Consider the following 18,493-nt stretch of genomic DNA (forward strand, 5'->3'; position numbering starts at 1 on the left):
ACACTCGTTCGTCCTCTGTTAGAATATTGCTGCGCGGTGTGGGATCCTTACCAGGTGGGATTGACGGAGGACATCGAGAGGGTGCAAAGAAGGGCAGCTCGTTTTGTATTATCGCGTTATAGGGGAGAGAGTGTGGCAGATATGATACACGAGTTGGGATGGAAGTCATTACAGCATAGACGTTTTTCGTCGCGGCGAGACCTTTTTACGAAATTTCAGTCACCAACTTTCTCTTCCGAATGCGAAAATATTTTGTTGAGCCCAACCTACATAGGTAGGAATGATCATCAAAATAAAATAAGAGAAATGAGAGCTCGAACAGAAAGGTTTAGGTGTTCGTTTTTCCCGCTCGCTGTTCGGGAGTGGAATAGTAGAGAGATAGTATGATTGTGGTTCGATGAACCCTCTGCCAAGCACTTAAATGTGAATTGCAGAGTAGTCATGTAGATAGATGTGCAGTTGGAGTGATATCGGACCACTGATACGTCTAGCTACGACTCTGACAGGTGACACGTACGGAGCATCATGTCTGATCACCTGCATACATTCATGTACGTTGTGCATTCCGACGGATTTGGACAATTCCAGCAGGACAATGCGACACCCCACACGTTCAGAACTGCATTAGAGTGGCTCCAGGAACACATTTCTGAGTTTACACACTTCCGCTGATCACAAAACTCCCAAGACATGAACATAACTGAGCATATCTGGGATGTCTTGCAACGTGCTGTTCAGACGAGATCTCCACCCCCTCGTACCCTTACGGATTTATTGACAGCCGTGCAGGAGTCGTGGTGCCAGTTAGCTCCAGCAGTACTTCAGACATAGTCGAGTCCGTGTCACGTCGTGTTAAGGCACTTTGCACTCGCGCACCCTACGCGATAATAGGCAGCTGTATCAGTTTCTTTAGCTCATCAGTACATTTGTACATATCACTTCGCATGTGTAGTGTGCTGCGAACTTCACTTTCAGCTCTAACACATTTCTCTTGTTAGTATTGCGTAAGATATCAATGGAAGGTTAGCAGTCTTTATATTACCCCTTTGAATCAGTCCTGAATGTCTTTTCAAACTGTAGGGAAATAATATGTGGCATATTGTCATGTGGGATACCACAATGAAAAAAATAGTAATAAGTCACATTTGATAACTAGTTGTCATGAAATGTGAGTAATTGTAACCGACACTGTGAGATTCAAAACTTTCTGACACTGTTACAATAAATGTTTTAAGAAAAAATAAAATCAATGTTACTTTGTAATTTACAAGGCATAATGGTATTATAAAATACTCAATCCTTTCACTCCTTTAACTTGACGATTTTTCCTTCAAATTGCCCTGCTTATGATGCTACTAGCGTATCAATGTTAAATGGGTCTTGCTTTAGACATATACTGCGTTACCGTGTAAACCAGATGCTCTGGACCGGCGTAATACAGCTTAAATTGTCCGCTACCGCCTAACTTGACCCTTTATCTCCTGGCAGACGTACGAGTAGTGGCCTCGTTAGCGGCGAACAGCGCGCAGGGCCCCGACGAGCCCAGAGCTGTACTGGCCTTACAGCTATCAGACAGCAGGCGCCACTAACGAGGGGAACACCTCGCCCACGTCGAGATAAAGCAGATGGTCGGAAATGTAGCGATCGCGCAAGAAGGCTTCGATGAATTGACAACCAAAGGCGTTTCATGTTTGTTGATATGTGGCGAATAAATCACGCTCGTGAACAAACAATTTTGTTTCAAAGACACATTGATTCCATGAACACTTCCGAACCTTATACAGCTGCCACTGGCATCTTTCTCTGTAGAAGAACAGTGGCTGCCCGGTTCTGTCCTGCGTCCTCATTTCATAGTGCTCCTACAGCTCTTTAAAGTTTGGTCAGACGTACGCATTCACGGAGAGACAAGTCCGCCAATAGGGATAGTTCAACACGGCATTCACCCTCTATACGCGTGTACTGTTGGTCCAGCTTATACAAATTCTGGAGAGTTCTGTACTACTTACCTAAGGAGGACACAGAACTTAGTCCGGAGACCAGTAGTTTTCTCCGGAAAACGATGCAAGTGAGAGTCGCCATAGGTATTATTGGAATATGTTTCATAAATGAGTAAACAAAATTATTGAGTGTCACTGTGAAAACCTCCGACGATACACATCATACATGTATCTAATTTGTTACTTAAAATGAAATATCGATTACTTGAAAGACTTTCAGAGGTATTTATTATGAAAACGTGGTACATTTTAATACTCTGTATTGTGGATATAACAGTATGGTTTATAAGTATATTTTAGGACAAATCATCGGATCATCGGAATAATAACGACTACGGAAAACGCAATTAAACTGACACCAAGCTTATTTTGTTGTTGTCACAATAGCAGTGCACAAATCTACTATACCGAAAACTGGTAGCACTAGTGGTCTCGCAAACTTCTTGGCGACACTAGTTTTTCCGTGGCCTCCGATACAATGTATGTGCAAAGGAGTAGTTTCATTATTTAACGTGTTGCAAAGTAAGGATATCATCCCTATTCTTGCGGTAACTACCAGATATCTGATACTTTGTTCCATGTCATGATCGAATACCGGGAGAATGAGTGACACACTAACAGCCCGTGCAAAGCCCTGCAGCTGGCCGCTAACTCCCCACGCGTTGACGGCCGGTATAAGACTCGTCTCACAAAATTTCTGCAAAAGGGACGCCATTTTTACGTCTCACGCAATATCGACAACCACAGGAAATTGCTATCGGCTTGGTGGCGGGGAATAATATAAATTTTATTCTTCCTTGTCTCATTCGCAGCAATTTAAGCTATCCTCTTAGCTTCCTGCCTAACCATACACTTGGAAACAGACGAAATTTTGAAAATAAACATCAAAATATATGTGACAGGGAAGAATATGAATTTCATTACTGCCCGCTAGTAACGCCAAATACACTCCTGGAAATGGAAAAAAGAACACATTGACACCGGTGTGTCAGACCCACCATACTTGCTCCGGACACTGCAGGACTGCATACGAGCGAGGCACACAGGGCCAACACCCGGCATCATGGTGTGGGGAGCGATCTCCTACACTGGCCGTACACCTCTGGTGATCGTCAAGGGGACACTGAATAGTGCACGGTACATCCAAACCGTCATCGAACCCATCGTTCTACCATTCCTAGACCGGCAAGGGAACTTGCTGTTCCAACAGGACAATGCACGTCCGCATGTATCCCGTGCCACCCAACGTGCTCTAAAAGGTGTAAGTCAACTACCCGGGCCAGCAAGATCTCCGGATCTGTCCCCCATTGAGTATGTTTGGGACTGGATGAAGCGTCGTCTCACGCGGTCTGCATGTCCAGCACGAACGCTGGTCCAACTGAGGCGCCAGGTGGAAATGGCATGGCAAGCCGTTCCACAGGACTACATCCAGCATCTCTACGATCGTCTCCATGGGAGAATAGCAGCCTGCATTGCTGCGAAAGGTGGATATACACGGTACTAGTGCCGACATTGTGCATGCTCTGTTGCCTGTGTCTATGTGCCTGTGGTTCTGTCAGTGTGATCATGTAATGTATCTGACCCCAGGAATGTGTCAATAAAGTTTCCCCTTCCTGGGACAATGAATTCACGGTGTTCTTATTTCAATTTCCAGGAGTGTATTTACTTTATACTTCATTCTCTTTATCAGTAGGAAATGCGAATAACATCAAATATTGTAGAACATATTATATTACATTCAGAAGAGAGTCTCAGAACATGTTAAGAACGCTAACATGGAAAAAGAAATTAACATGCACTGGGATACTAACCTGCATTCTCCGACACCATACAACCGCTCTATTACCCATCACGCTAGCGGTTTGGCTGGAGGCTTTAGACTCCTCCCTTGAAGACTTAGATCATTGACCTGCCATTAATTGACATTTAGTAATAGTGACGGTAGCTTGTGTAACTAATGAGGAGGTACTGAATAAATTTTAAGGCGCAACTTGATGAGAAGAAGAGATCGGTTGGTAGTGCACACTCTGAGACATCAAGCGATCAGCAATTTAGTATTGGAGGGAAGTATGTGGAGTAAAAATCGAAGAAGGAGACCTAGAGATGAGTACTGTAAGCAGATTCAGGAGGATGTAAGTTGCAGTAGTTATTGGGAGATAAACATTCTTACACATCCCTGTGTTAAATTTTCAATGCGCTGTTGCTCTGAAACGTGAGAAAGTCCTGTGAGATGAATGTCATTCTGACGGCCTGTGGTGTCACTGCCTATTCTAAAGAATTTTCCTACATATCAAGAGAAATAATTATTAAATGCCAGCGCCTTGTATGCTTAAGTGAAATACTGTTTAATTTTATTCTCCCAAACATCTATGTAGTGCAGCGATGCACGAACTTTGTGTCTATTAGCAGGATAAAAAATACATTAAGATAATACTGATGAATACTGTGTAAAGATCTCTCGTTACCTAACTCTCTTCGTCTTGGTTTCTCGTCTCTCTTGCGTTCTTGCAATTCTACGCTGTTGTCTCTGTTATCATTGCCGACTGCATAACTTCCTGTTACTGCTGTCACAATACAAAATCTAAATAAAAGCATTTTTTGCTTACAGGCCGAAATTATTTAATCGTCGTTTCACTGAAAAGCATAGTGAAAGCATACCAGTGAAAGAAAGTGAAATACATAAACACGGAGACGTTTCGTTTGGTTCCAGCTCTTTTAATGGGCAATTTTGTGCCTGATTACCATTTAATTGTTACAGTAGTTAGAACGTGCAGCCTTATCTATTTCTCGAAGTCCGATACGATAATCTTTTTGGATAATGTTTGCCGAATAAAAAAACTGCCAGTCGTTCTACAAGTGAAATGTTGGTCGTAGCTTTTTTCAGAAGCCAACAAACTGGTAATAGTGGTAATTATTCTAGTGTGGCATGAAAATTAATTAGGGAAAATCAAAAGGGCCCCAGTTCTTCTTATAATGTTGCTGCCAAAGACAGAATGCTCAATAAATCATTTACTTAACTTCACGTTTGCCTATTATTAAATTTGGTAGCTAAGCTGTGCTTCAAATTGCAGTCGGAAATGTCATAGGACGTCGCTCCAGATAGGAGATACACACGTTGTCTCGGGACGTTCCAAGAATATTGTTAAAATAAAAACTGTTCTATGGATTTTGTTACTAGCCTGGTATCATTAGGTTGAGATTTCAAGAAATTATGAAGGCTTTAGTAGTTGTTGAAACCGACAAAAATTTTGCAGTTAATTCCTTGCGTCGTTAAACTTTAGGTCTCAGAGCTACGCCGTGGGATTTGTACGAGTATATGCTTTCGTCTGCTGCGACACTAGAGACGGCCAGCCGAAGAATTTGTCCAGAGCTACATACAAATTTTTGTCTTCAGCTGAAGTTTATTGGAAGAAAAACCGTTTTAATACTGCTAAGAATTTCGTACTTACAGTTTGTGGCTGCTAGAAGCGAAGTTCTATTACTTCGACGGCAGCATTATGGCAGAGGTTCACCGCAATGGTTGCTCCCGTTCAGCACCTACAATCCTTTTCCCGCTCGTTTTGCAACGCATCGAACCTGCAGCCTCCATTAACAGCTAATTTTAGAATATCATAATAAGATCTCTCGTATCTCAGTTCCTTGGAGGGATCGAATAACAACGCGAAACTTCGTACACTTCATCGGCATAAGATCCATGACACAACATAGTTAATTAAATATGTGGCCCACATGAATACCCTGTATTCTTAGTCCATTAACATTCGTCAGCATTTCATGGATTACGTCATGAACCCATATAGAGAACTATTTTCACAAATTATTTGAAATTCGACATTAACAAGTATCTTCCGAGAACTGAGTGCGAATAAAAGTAATTTAACATAGATATCGAGGTGGTGGGTCAAATAGACATTGCGGTGGCACGTAGAATGCAAATTACTTGTTTAGAAAGCACGTTTTTATTGTGGTCATAAGTTAAAAAATTTTGCACTGTAGACCGAATTGTTTAGAAGTCGCCTATAAAAAAAATCTCGCCTTTTTCACTCTTAGGGTCTATCTCTGTCTCTAGTTAGCAGCTGTGAGGATGGTTGGCAGCAAATCCCCATTCTTTTTGCTTGTCCGCCTCCCGTTTCAGCTCCTAGAATGAAGGACAACTCAATGCTCGATTATTTGTTTGCTATACTATAGTCCGGGGCTTTCCTCTCTAATCTCTGTCTTTTGCTGCTCCCTCAATTATTGTTTTCAATAGATTATCATGTCGGAGTATATGGCCTAAAGGCTGAGTTCTTTTTAGATGTTTCATGAAGCATCTTTTCTGTCTTGCTTCAATAAAAACTTCCTTGCTCGTTATCATTTCTCTCCGGCTGATTTTCATCGTTTTTCTGTAGCACCATTTCTCGAACGTAACGATTTTCTTCTCTTCTGTCACTCCTATCGTCTAAGACTCGCTGCCGTATGTTGCAATGCTCCACACGAAGGTTTTCAACATGTGTTCCCTTACGTCAAATCTTATACTCTTTGAAGTGAATATGTTTTTCTTCTCATTAAAATCATTCTTGGTCTGAGCAATTCTGCATACTACTTCCCTGTAGCTTCTTCCACCACTCGTGATTTTATTTCCCATTAATTAAACACGTTCACTTTTTCAGTTGTCTCATTTTTCGGCTTTATCGCTGTCTTGCTTTCTTTGTGTCTGATCCAGAGTTGAAATTCCTTTATGTGTGTCTATTGTATTATGAATTCCTCCTCTATTATCCTTTGTGTTCAGGATTTTTTGCAGGTCTTCTTCAGTTCGTGCAATTAGTGCCATATCGTCGCACGTCATTAGCATGTCTACTTTACTTCTACGAACTGTTACCCCTATGTTTTCTTCTTCTCCCGCCCTGACGATTGAGCTTTGTATGTACATATTACATACACAATGATCAAAAGTAACCGAACACCCCCAAAAACGTACGTTTATCATATTAGCGGCTTTGTGCTGCCATCTACTGCCAGGTACTCCATATCAGCGGCCCCAGTAGTCATTAGACATCGTGAGAGAGCAGAATGGGGCTCTCCGCAAAACTCATGGGCTTCTAACGATGTCAGGTTATTGGTTTGTAATAGTATCTATTTCGATAGCTTAAATAAACTTACATTCGATAATCTAACCATGCACGCTCATAAAAACCTCACAGTTTGTGTAAAAATTTCTGAGATCGTCGCTGAGCAGCGACCACCTGATATTTCAAAGAATACCGTACGCGCCACGGCGCAGAATACGAATTGTTCATAAATTGTATCGATAGCTATATTTTTTGTTTCTTATTCTTTGACAGCTGAAGAATTGTAATCACTGCAATCACTAATTAGTTATAACAAAATATTACTATTGTGTAGTGCTATGTAAGAATTTAAGTGCGCAGCTAAGATGAAATGTCGAAAATGTTAAAGGACTTTATTTAAACAAACAGCCAGCAAGATATAAAATTGAAATGTACGGAGCCTATTGTTAGAAAGGTAATTAAATTGGCTATTGTGCTCTCAAATGCTGTAGTGCCTTCATATTACTTGAAGTATTTCTGTGCTATCCATCTCCTATTAATAGCAACAGAAATAACGGTGTTTTCATAGTGTTCATACAGCTACCAGGAACCGACTGCGTGTCGGCAAACGTCGTAGTGAAGGCAGAAGGCGCATTGCTATTTTACCTTGTATGTGATTTAAATCCAACTTCTTTTAATGTATGGTGTAGTATATCAAAGAAAATTTCCAGCTCTGTCTGGTCCCTCGGGTTTCTCTATTCGTAGTTGCTATGTCTCATGTCCAGTCGTGATCGAACGTGATCACAACACAAATAAATTAAGTGGCAATGCAAACTCTGTTGAGATCGCTACGCCTGCAAACGACTTCAGGTGAAATATAAACTATCACTTACAGCACTTCAGATTTTTGAAATGTCTTTGTGCTTCCTGCCAAGAAGTGGTGCAAAACTCACAACAGATTTTGAATCTTCATTGTTTTTGTTGTTGTTGTTGTTGTTGTTGTTGTTGTTGTGGACTTCAGTCCTGAGACTGGTTTGATGCAGCTCTCCATGCTACTCTATCCTGTGCAAACTTCATTTCCCAGTACGTGCTGCAGCCTACATCCTTCTGAATCTGCTTAGTGTATTCATCTCTTGGTCTCCCTCTACGATTTTTACCCTCCACGCTGCCCTCCAATACTAAATTGGTGATCCCTTGATGCCTCATAACATGTCCTACCAACCGATCCCTTCTTCTGGTCAAGTTGTGCCACAAACTCCCCAATCCTATTCAATACCTCCTCATTAGTTATGTGATCTACCCATCTAATCTTCAGCATTCTTCTGTAGCACCACATTTCGAAAGCTTCTATTTTCTTCTTGTCTAAGCTATTTATAGTCCACGTTTCACTTCCAGACATGGCTACACTCCATACATATACTTTGAGAAACGACTTCCTGACAAATCTATACTCGATGTTAACAAATTTCTCTTCTTCAGAAACGCTTTCCTTGCCATTGCCAGTCTACAATTTATATCCTCCCTACTTCGACCATCATCAGTTATTTAGCTCACCAAATAGCAAAACGTCTTTACTACATTAAGTGTCTCATTTCCTAATCTAATTCCCTCAGCATCACCCTACTTAATTCGACTACATTCCATTATCCTCGTTTTGCTTTTGTTGATGTTCATCTTATATCCTTCCTTCAAGACACTGTCCATTCCGTTCAACTGCTCTTCCAAGTGCTTTGCTGTCTCTGACAGAATTACAATGTCGTCGGCGAACCACAACGTTTTTATTTCTCCTCCATGGACTTTAATACCTACTCCAAATTTTTCTTTTGTTTCCTTTACTACTTGCTCAATACACAGATTGAATAACATCAGAGAGAGGCTACAACCCTGTCTCACTCCCTTCCCAACCACTGCTTCCCTTTCACGTCCATCCACTCTTATAAACTGCCATCTGGTTTCTGTACAAATTGTAAATAGCCTTTCGCTCCCTGTATTTTACCCCTGCCACCTTCAGAATTTAAAAGAGTATTCCATTTAACATTGTCAAAAGCTTTCTCCAAGTCTACAAATGCTAGAAACGTAGGTTTTGCCTTTCCTTAATCTAACTTCTGAGATTAGTCGTAGGATCAGTATTGCCTCACGTGTTCCCATATTTCTACAGAATCCAAACTGACCCCGAGATCGGCTTCTACCTCGTTTTATATTCTACTGTAAAGAATTCGTGTTAGTATTTTAAGCCGTGACTTATTAAACAGATAGTTCGGTAATTTTCACATCTCTCAACGCCTGCTTTCTTTGTGATTGGAATTATTATATTCTTCTTGAAGTCTGAGGGTATTTCGCTTGTCTCATACATTTTGCTCACCAGATGGTAGAGTTTTGGCAGGACTGGCTCTCCCAAGGCCATCGGTAGTTCCAATGAAAAGTTGTCTACTCCCGGGACCTTGTTTCGACTTGGGTCTTTCAGTGCTCTATCAAACTCTTCACGCAGTATCATATCTCCCATTTCATCTTCATTTACATACTCTCCCCTTTCTATAACATTGCCCCGAAGTACACCGCCCTTGTATAGACCCTCTGTATACTCCTTCCACGTTCCTGCTTTCCCTTCTTTGCTTAGAACTGGGTTTCCATCTGTGCTCTTGTTGTTCATACAAGTAGTTCTCTTTTCTTCAAAGGTCTCTTTAATTTTCCTGTAGGCAGTATCTATCTTTCCTCTAGTGAGATAAGCCTCTACATCCTTACATTTATCCTCTAGCCATCCCTGCTTAGCCATTTTGCACTTCCTGTCGATCTCATTTTTGAGGCGTTTGTATTCCTTTTTGCCGGCTTCATTTACAGCATTTTTATATTTTCTCCTTTCATCAATTAAAATCAATATTTCTTCTGTTACCCAAGGATTTCTACTAGCCCTCGTATTTTTACCTACTTGATCCTCTGCTGCCTTCACTACTTCATCCCTCAAAGCTACCCAGTCTTCTACTGTATTTCTTTCCCCCATTCTTGTCAATTGCTCCCTTATGCTCTCCCTGAAACTCTGTGCAACCTCTGGTTTAGTCAGTTTATCCAGGTCCCATCTCCTTAAATTCCCACCTTTTTGGAGTTTCTTCAGTTTTAATGTACAGTTCACAACCAATACATTGTGGTCAGAGTCCACATTTGCCCCCTGGAAATGTTTTACAATTTAGAACCTGGTTCCTGAATCTCTGTCTTACCATTATGTAATCTATCTGAAACCTCTCAGTATCTCTCGACTTCTTCTATGTATACAACCTTCTTTTATGATTATTGAACCGGGTGTTAGCCGTGATTAAGTTGTGCTCTGTGCAAAATTCTACCAGGCGGCTTCCTCTTTCATTTCTTACCCCCAATCCATACTCACCTACTACGTTTCCTTCTCTTCCTTTCCCTACTCTCTAATTCCAGTCACCCATGACTATCAAATTTTCGTCTCCCTTCACTATCTGAATAATTTCTTTTACCTCATCATACATTTCTTCAATTTCTTCGTCATCTGCAGAGCTAGTTGGCATATAGACTTGTACTACTGTCGTAGGCTTGGGCTTCGTGTCTGTCTTGGCCACAATAATGCGTTCACTGTGTTGTTTGTAGTAACTTACCCGAACTCCTATTTTTTTATTCATTATTAAACCTACTCCTGCATTGACGCTATTTGATTTTGTATTTATATCACTAGAGAATATTAATTTGATCAAAATATAAATATTTTTTTTAAAAAAGAAATACACCACAGCTTGTCACCTATGTCATACGTCTGTACGATATATTTCCACAGTCCTAAACGTCCGTAGGTTGACTGTTTCTGATATGATTGTGAAGTAAAAACCTGAAGGGACACGTGCCGCACAAAAGCGTACAGGCCGAACTTGTCTGTTGACTGACAGAGACCGCCGACAATTGAACAGAGTCGTAATGTGTAATAGGCAGACATCTATCCAGGCCATCACACAGGAATTCCAAACCGCATCAGGATTCACTGCAAATACTACTACAGTTAGACAGGATGTGAGAAAACTTTGATTTCGTGGTCGAGTGGCTGCTCATAAGCCACACATCAAGCCGGTAAACACCGAACGACGCCTCGCTTGGTGTAAGGAGCGTAAACATTGGACGATTGAACAGTGGAAAAACGTTGTGTTGAGTGACGAATCACAGTACACAGTGTGGCGATCCAGTGGCACGGCGTGGTTACGGCGAATGTCCGGTGAACGTCATTTGCTAGCGTGTGTAGTGCCAGCAGTAAAATTCGGAAGCGGCCCTTGTTGTTTTGCGTGGCAATATCACAACACAGGCCTACATTGATGTTTTAAGCACCTTATTGCTTCCCACTGTTGAAGAGCAATTCCGGGATGGCGATTGCATCTCCTGCGAACCTTGTAGAACCAGCACTCCTGAAAGAAGGCAAAGGCCCCGTGTTCGAGTCTCGGTCCGGTACACAGCTTTAATCTGCCAGGAAGATTCATATCAGTGCACACTCCGTTGCAGAGTAAAAATCTCATTCTGGAAACATCCACCAGGCTTTGAGTAAGCCATGTCTCCGCAATATTCTTTCTTTCAGGAGTGCTAGTTCCTCAAGGTTCGCAGGAGAGCTTCTGTAAAGTTTGGAAGGTAGGGGACGAGGTACTGGCAGAAGTGAAGCTGTGAGGACGGGTCGTGAGTCGTGCTTGGGTAGCTCAGTTGGTAGAGCACTTGCCCGCGAAAGGCAAAGGTCCCGAGTTCGAGTCTCTGTCCAGCTCACAGTTTTAATCTGCCAGGAAGATTCACATCAGCGCACACTCCGCTGCAGAGTGAAAATCTCATTCTAGACCAATACATATTTTTTCGCCGGCACTATACGCCGCATGGCTAGTATCCTGGCAGTCAAAGTCAACGAACCAACGAGGAGACCGCTGCCTTATGCAGCTTTCAGCCATCCTTCACGAAGCAATGCTGCGACTTCGGCCTCAGGGAGCTCTGACGCTAGTACTTGTGTGTGTTTACGAGCTTGTTATCGTGATAGTGCTGCTGGACAACCGTCAAAAAACAGTGGTCCTTTCCGAGACATTTTTGCCCATGTGACATTCAGTGAACTGTTTTAGTTATGGATATCTGTCACAGATTTTACACACACTACTTACGAGTAGACAGTAGACCGTTTATTGTGCCAACAAGAGCTAATGTGACTTTTCCTGGTGACTGAATTATTTGCAACTCACGCAGAACTGTGAAGTGTTATTTTATGTTGTTTACAATAAATGTTTTCTTGTGCCTTGCTCTGCATAGGAGTGATTTCTTACTTACAGAGCCCTTGTCCGGACACTTAACTCTATACACAGGCAATTCAAAGGAAAATTAGATGGACACAAAAAATGGCTCTGAGCACTATGGGACTTAACATCTGTGGTCATCAGTCCCCTAGAACTTAGAACTACTTAAACCTAACTAACCTAAGGACATCACACACATCCATGCCTGAGGCAGGATTCGAACCTGCGACCGTAGCAGTCACGCGGTTCCGGACTGAGCGCCGTAACCGCGAGACCACCGCGGCCGGCAGATGGACACAGGAATGAAGATAAAAAACATTAATACAGACGCTTTAAATGATAAGCACACAAAAAACTCGAAAAAGAGCTTGCATAATTATCTGACGACAACAGATTAACTACATAGCTTTGATATATCATTCACTGGCAAAGATGATGTATGGAGAACATCTAGGAAAACGATTGCAGTCTTTAAATGTGAAGTCTAATACGTAACGTGCGGAAGAACAATTCTCCCATCTGCATACTAAGTGTATATCACAGTTTTGTTTACAATAGTAATGAGCGTCCGCGTCTCAGAACATTTCAGGAGGTGAAAGGGGCATTTTAAATGTTGTGGCAGATTCTTTTTGCCGCACCAGCTACCAGAGTATCACTTCAAGTAACGTACTGTACGACTAGCAGTACCGTTTTCCGTGCACTTCACAGAGGTTTGCAGAGTATAGATGCAGATGTGAATTGTAAGGGTACAGATCTGACATGTTGGATCTTGTCCTTACTCATCTCTGCCGCGTCAGACTCCACGGGCGACTGGGGCTGCCACGTCATTCCAGTACACGAGCGGTTTGGCGCCTGCCGAAATGGCGCATCCGAGCTGGTCCGAAGGAGTCTGCAGAGAGTCGTAGCAGAGCTCGGCGTACACAAGAAAGTACCCACGAACGTTAACAACTGCTGATTCACTTTGGTAACACATTAAACGAAACAACATACAATATTAGAAGGGCTATCGGACTGAACCAATAAAGCAAATGCTAACTCGTGTAGAGTTGTGATATTGTGTGGATTACGACGTGATGTGAAGGAACATGGTAGGGACGTTTTCTATGAACTAAAATTATAGTAAATATAGTTTGTAGTACAAACTGTTCCGATTTCAAGAGGCCTTCCTCAGCCTATTTTTGTATATAAGGTGATTCACGTGTCACTACAGCTAGGTATTATGCAGCCTGCAATACCTTTCAATACCATACGCAAGATTTTCATACACTCTCGCCCTCGACGTGGAAGCTATTAGATCTACAGAAAAAGAAAAAGGCCTTTTTTGTAGGAAATTTAATGTAGCTAAATTTTACAGCGGGTAACGGTTTCGTTGGAAGTGAACGTTTTCGAGTTATTAAAGAAAAACGAGTTTGAAGGTCACTTTCGTATTTTTTTCTTGAATAATCCGAACAATACAGACTATAAAGAAAACGCATACCAGCACAGAATTTAATTTTATTTTATTTCTTACAAAAAGGTCCTGTCCATTTTTTCTGTAGGACTAATAGTTTACACGTAAAGAGCGAGAGAATATGAAAACCTTGCATGTGGTACCTGAAGGCCTCGTGAGTTGCATAAAATCCAATGGAATGAGCAGCTGATTATTGACTTCGTCGCGCTGAGCAGTGTGAGTACAAGATTGAAAGGGTACATGTCACTCAGGAACACAATTTGTAACTTCATTACTGTGATTTGTTTGCGTTGGGAGTAAAACTACAGCCCATTTCCGTCACAATGAAGTGTGATGCCAAACCAGCACGACAACAAACTTAAGACTAATGTATTCAAGAACCAATCTTAATAAAACACCAGGTGTGGTTTTACAAGATAATATAAATATTACTTCATGCGAAAAAGTACACGAAGGGTAAACTTAAATGTTTCACCCGTTTAGATACTTCTATAATTTCATCTGTAAGCAACGATAAAATACGTCAGCTACAACGATCAGCACAGCTACAGGGCACCCCAGCCCACCACGACTGCAAAATTGTCAAAGTTTTGCAGTTTAGCCGTCGCCCATCAGGCATTTTCTAGAAATGCTGTTCGTGGCAGTTTGCGAGGCACTCCTTTTCAAAAGCGACTTTTAATTCCAGCAGCGCTGGGACGCTGTCACAGGCACTGAACTGCGATTCTGCACTCTGAAAAAGGTTCAGGTCTCTTTTGGAAACGCAGGTAAACGTCTATAGACTGGCAAAACTACAATAAAATAAATTTAACAAATCAGAAACAGCGAACCTCGCATGACGGCATAAACGCTACAAAGAGAAATGTACATTCAGTGACTGGCTATGTTGCTCATTCTCCCTTAGTTATTTTCATATTTTGCCACTAATGCACGTATCCTTACACTAATTTTTCTTCTCATATCACCTACTGTCTTATAAAGTGAAGCATCTGCCCATAGTAAACTCTGAATTTTGTTTATAAATAAAGTAATTTACTTACCGTATTCTTTTTGGAAATTAATTTTCCTTGATCGCATAACCACCACATCGGATAATTTTCAGTTCACCATCGATCCAAGTTTACCTTGTCATGCAGTTACTATACACATTGTCCCAAACCCCAAGGTTCAGCCCATCGCTGCGTAGGATCTTCTGTCCACTGGATCCAGAGAGATGTGACCGTCGTGACAATGTGCAGTCCGAGCAGACATGCCACGGTATGATGCCTTCGTTTCCCAAAGGCCGATTATTCTGCGCTTTAGATGACTCATTTGTTGATACTATGCTCTTTGACGTCATTGGGACTTCCCAGTTTTTACTTCGTTTGCCGCCACTGCATCATTAAATTTTGGCGTGACAATCGTATTTCTCATCATTTAGTAACTTACACGTTCGCACTTCTCTGCAATTTCAATGACTTATTGGTGATACCGTGTTTTTCATCTCTCTGTATTCATTCCATTAATTAGTTCTGTCTGTTGCTAATTTTACAAACGTTAGTGTAGAAGAGCTGTGGAATAAAATGGATAAATGTTGATGGTGTTAGGACAGCAACCAGCCACAAATTTACTTTCAGTTCCTTTATTCAAAGGGCACCGTTATCGGTTTCGAATCGTTATGATTTATCCTCAGACGGTGTACACGCTTTCTTTATGACATGTTGTGAGTTTTCTACAGATTAATTTTCCTAAAATATAAATAATACATAATTAGAAACACGCCACACACAGATGGTTGCGTTACAGATTTTCGTTGTATGTGACTTACGTGAAACGTAGGTTTGGAGTGTTTGTTTCCATAATGTTCGTCCAACAGATGTAGATGCATTCCCACTGCATTCTTATTGTTGCACACGTAAATTGTTCTCACTAAACACTTTATATTTGTCACTGAAAAGATTTCTACCACGCACCACATGCTTTGATACATACAAAGAGCTTACAAACATTTGAATATCACAGATGCTATGATATATCGTAACATTTGACGAAAATGTCCTATGTTTCTATGTTTGGAAAGGATAATACATTCATTTACGCAACTGTAATGCCTTTTACACTAGTACAGAGACATTGACTTTCAAAAACTTACTTTCCAGCCTCAAAAGCAAATATTAGTACACCTAACTGCAGATCAAGTAGCAATTTTGTATGTCACTATAATTTTCATGATGCTAAATGTAATTAAATAATATACTATTTTACCCATACAGAATACATCTACATCTGTTGGATGAATGTTATGGAAACAAACACTCCAAACCTACGTTTCACGTAAGTCACATACAACGAAAACCTAACACAACCATCTTTGTATGACGTGTTTCTAATTAGGTATTATTTATATTTTAGCAAAATTAATATGTAAAAAACACACAACTTGTGATAAAGAAAGCGTGAAAACCGTCTGAGGATGAATCACAACGATTCGAAACGTAGATGCCCTTTGAATAAAGGAACTGAAAGTAAATTTGTGGCTGGTTGCTGTCCTAACACCATCAACGTTTGTCTTCAAACAACAGCCACGGTCTCCACCATGTCATCATATGACAAAATTGTAAAAATGGATAACCTATGCAATACTGAATTTTTGTTAAATACAAACGAAGCGAAGTTAAATGACATTAAAAGTAACAGAAAGGAATGTATCGAGTATAAACATCAAAATAGAGCAAAACAGTGGAGGAACTGATGAATTGTATTGTCTTGGAAGAAACGTCGTGCAAAATCGGTGAAGATGATAAGATACGTGAAACACATTAGATCTTAGCAACAAATTGAGAATGTCTCAGGAGCAATATATTCGCAATTTGGGCACCGAGCTGAAATGTTTCAACGTCACACCATCTGGCGAGTTAACCTCGAGACATGACACATTGTTTTTCTTTTTTTGCAGGGCCATTTAATAGAGATAATCAAGTTAAATTTACTCCAGTGTAAGTCTCCAAGAACAACCAATCCTTCGAGTAGCCAGAATTTAAATCCTGCAAATATGAACTCGGGTGAAAAAGGATATCTATAAAAAAGAAAACAAGAAAAAATGATCTATTACTATCAAATCTTCGTATATGATTGTATGTGGAGTTCATAAAATTGACAGTGTGGAGTATAGAATTATAGGGAAGGAATGCATAGATACAAAAAAGTGCAAAAGAGGAAACTGGAAGCGTCTGAATCGTGCCGCTGCTGGAGAATGGTAACGATGAGCTAGACTGATGTCGACTGAAGGTTAAACAACTGACTAGTATTCTAGTGACTAGATCCCAATTAATCACAGATTTCAAGGTGGAATGCTTTCTTTTGAAGACCAATTACTTTCCCTGTCCTCGCGTAGCTAAGCTAAAACTTAATTAGTAATTACATCCACGTCAGCTGAAAATAACATTAACATAACATGTATAACATCTCCGCGAAGGGTAGCCGCGCGGTCTAGCGCTTATTGCCACGGTTCACCCGGCTCCTCCCGTCGAAGGTTCGAGACCTCCCTCGGGCATGAGTATGTCTGTTCTCCTTAGCGTTAGTTTTTAAGTTAGATTAAGTAGTGTGTAAGCCTATGCACCGATGACCTCAGCAGTTTCGTCCCTTGGGAACTTACCGCAAATTTACAAAATCACATAAAACATCTTTAGCTTCGTAATCAATTAAATGTCCACAAATTTTAACTCCAGCTGTTTATAAAGTTCTAAGATTACTGATCCTAAGCTGTCAAATTCTACCGCTTTATGTCAATCACGAGAACTTCATTTCTGGAAAGGTAGTTATGGTCCACAATATTCGTATTATATGTCACAATAAATGTTGTAGGTAGCACCCCAAACCTCTTTTTCTCCGCTTAATATAACAATTCTTCTAGTTGCCTAGCAACGGCATTTATAGATGTCACTATCGAAGTTCGCTGTTCTCGTAATCTTGGAGTGTTTGGTTTAGTTCCAGAAGTCATAAAACGAGCATCAGTCCCGAGCAAGTTCCTACAGGAAATTCGCTCCGAGCAGCCGAAAGTTCGTGGAGTTGCCTCAATAAGCACCACTGCCTTACTCGTGCCTGAGTTTTATCGTTGCTACACCTGAAATCACTGTTCCCGCCCCATCAGTAGAACTCACTTGTTATGTGGGAGGGTGGAAAGTTTGAGCTGATGTTTCAGTCTATTGTGAAGCTTCTCACAACATCCCAACGGTCATCATCAAGAACTCTTAGAAGTTTTCCAGCAGAAGGATGAGACGAAACCAACCAGCTTGTCAAACATATGTCACATCACAGAATACCACGAATGTCGTTATGGTCGATTCATAGGTCCAGTTGCAGTGTCGAAAACGATAGGCCAAGGAAGTTTCCGAGCAAAGCAGTGCACAATCACAAATTTCTTGCGTAAGACAGTATCACGAATTCCTTACTCAGCAATCAGGACAAGATGGCGAACACCGTGGGTAATGCCGAAACGAATGTCGTAGAAACGCTTGTACAGAAACGCAGGAACGAAGCCACTTAAAATTTTCGTCGAAGGAAATAAGAACAACTCACGAAATATCATCTAATTATTGTCAAGAAACTACTTTAAGCTCAAAGTCCCCATGCGCGGACGATATTGTTAGCATGGATTGGATTAAATGCGCTGAAGTGTAATGACTGGACCGATACAGATGTTATCAGTGAAGTAGCAGTGACATGAAAGGATATAATTACAAAACGTTCAGATCTCTTGAATATACAAATAAATAATTA

Source organism: Schistocerca gregaria, chromosome 4, assembly GCF_023897955.1.
Source record: "Schistocerca gregaria isolate iqSchGreg1 chromosome 4, iqSchGreg1.2, whole genome shotgun sequence".
In the NCBI taxonomy this organism is placed as follows: Eukaryota; Metazoa; Arthropoda; class Insecta; order Orthoptera; family Acrididae; genus Schistocerca; species Schistocerca gregaria.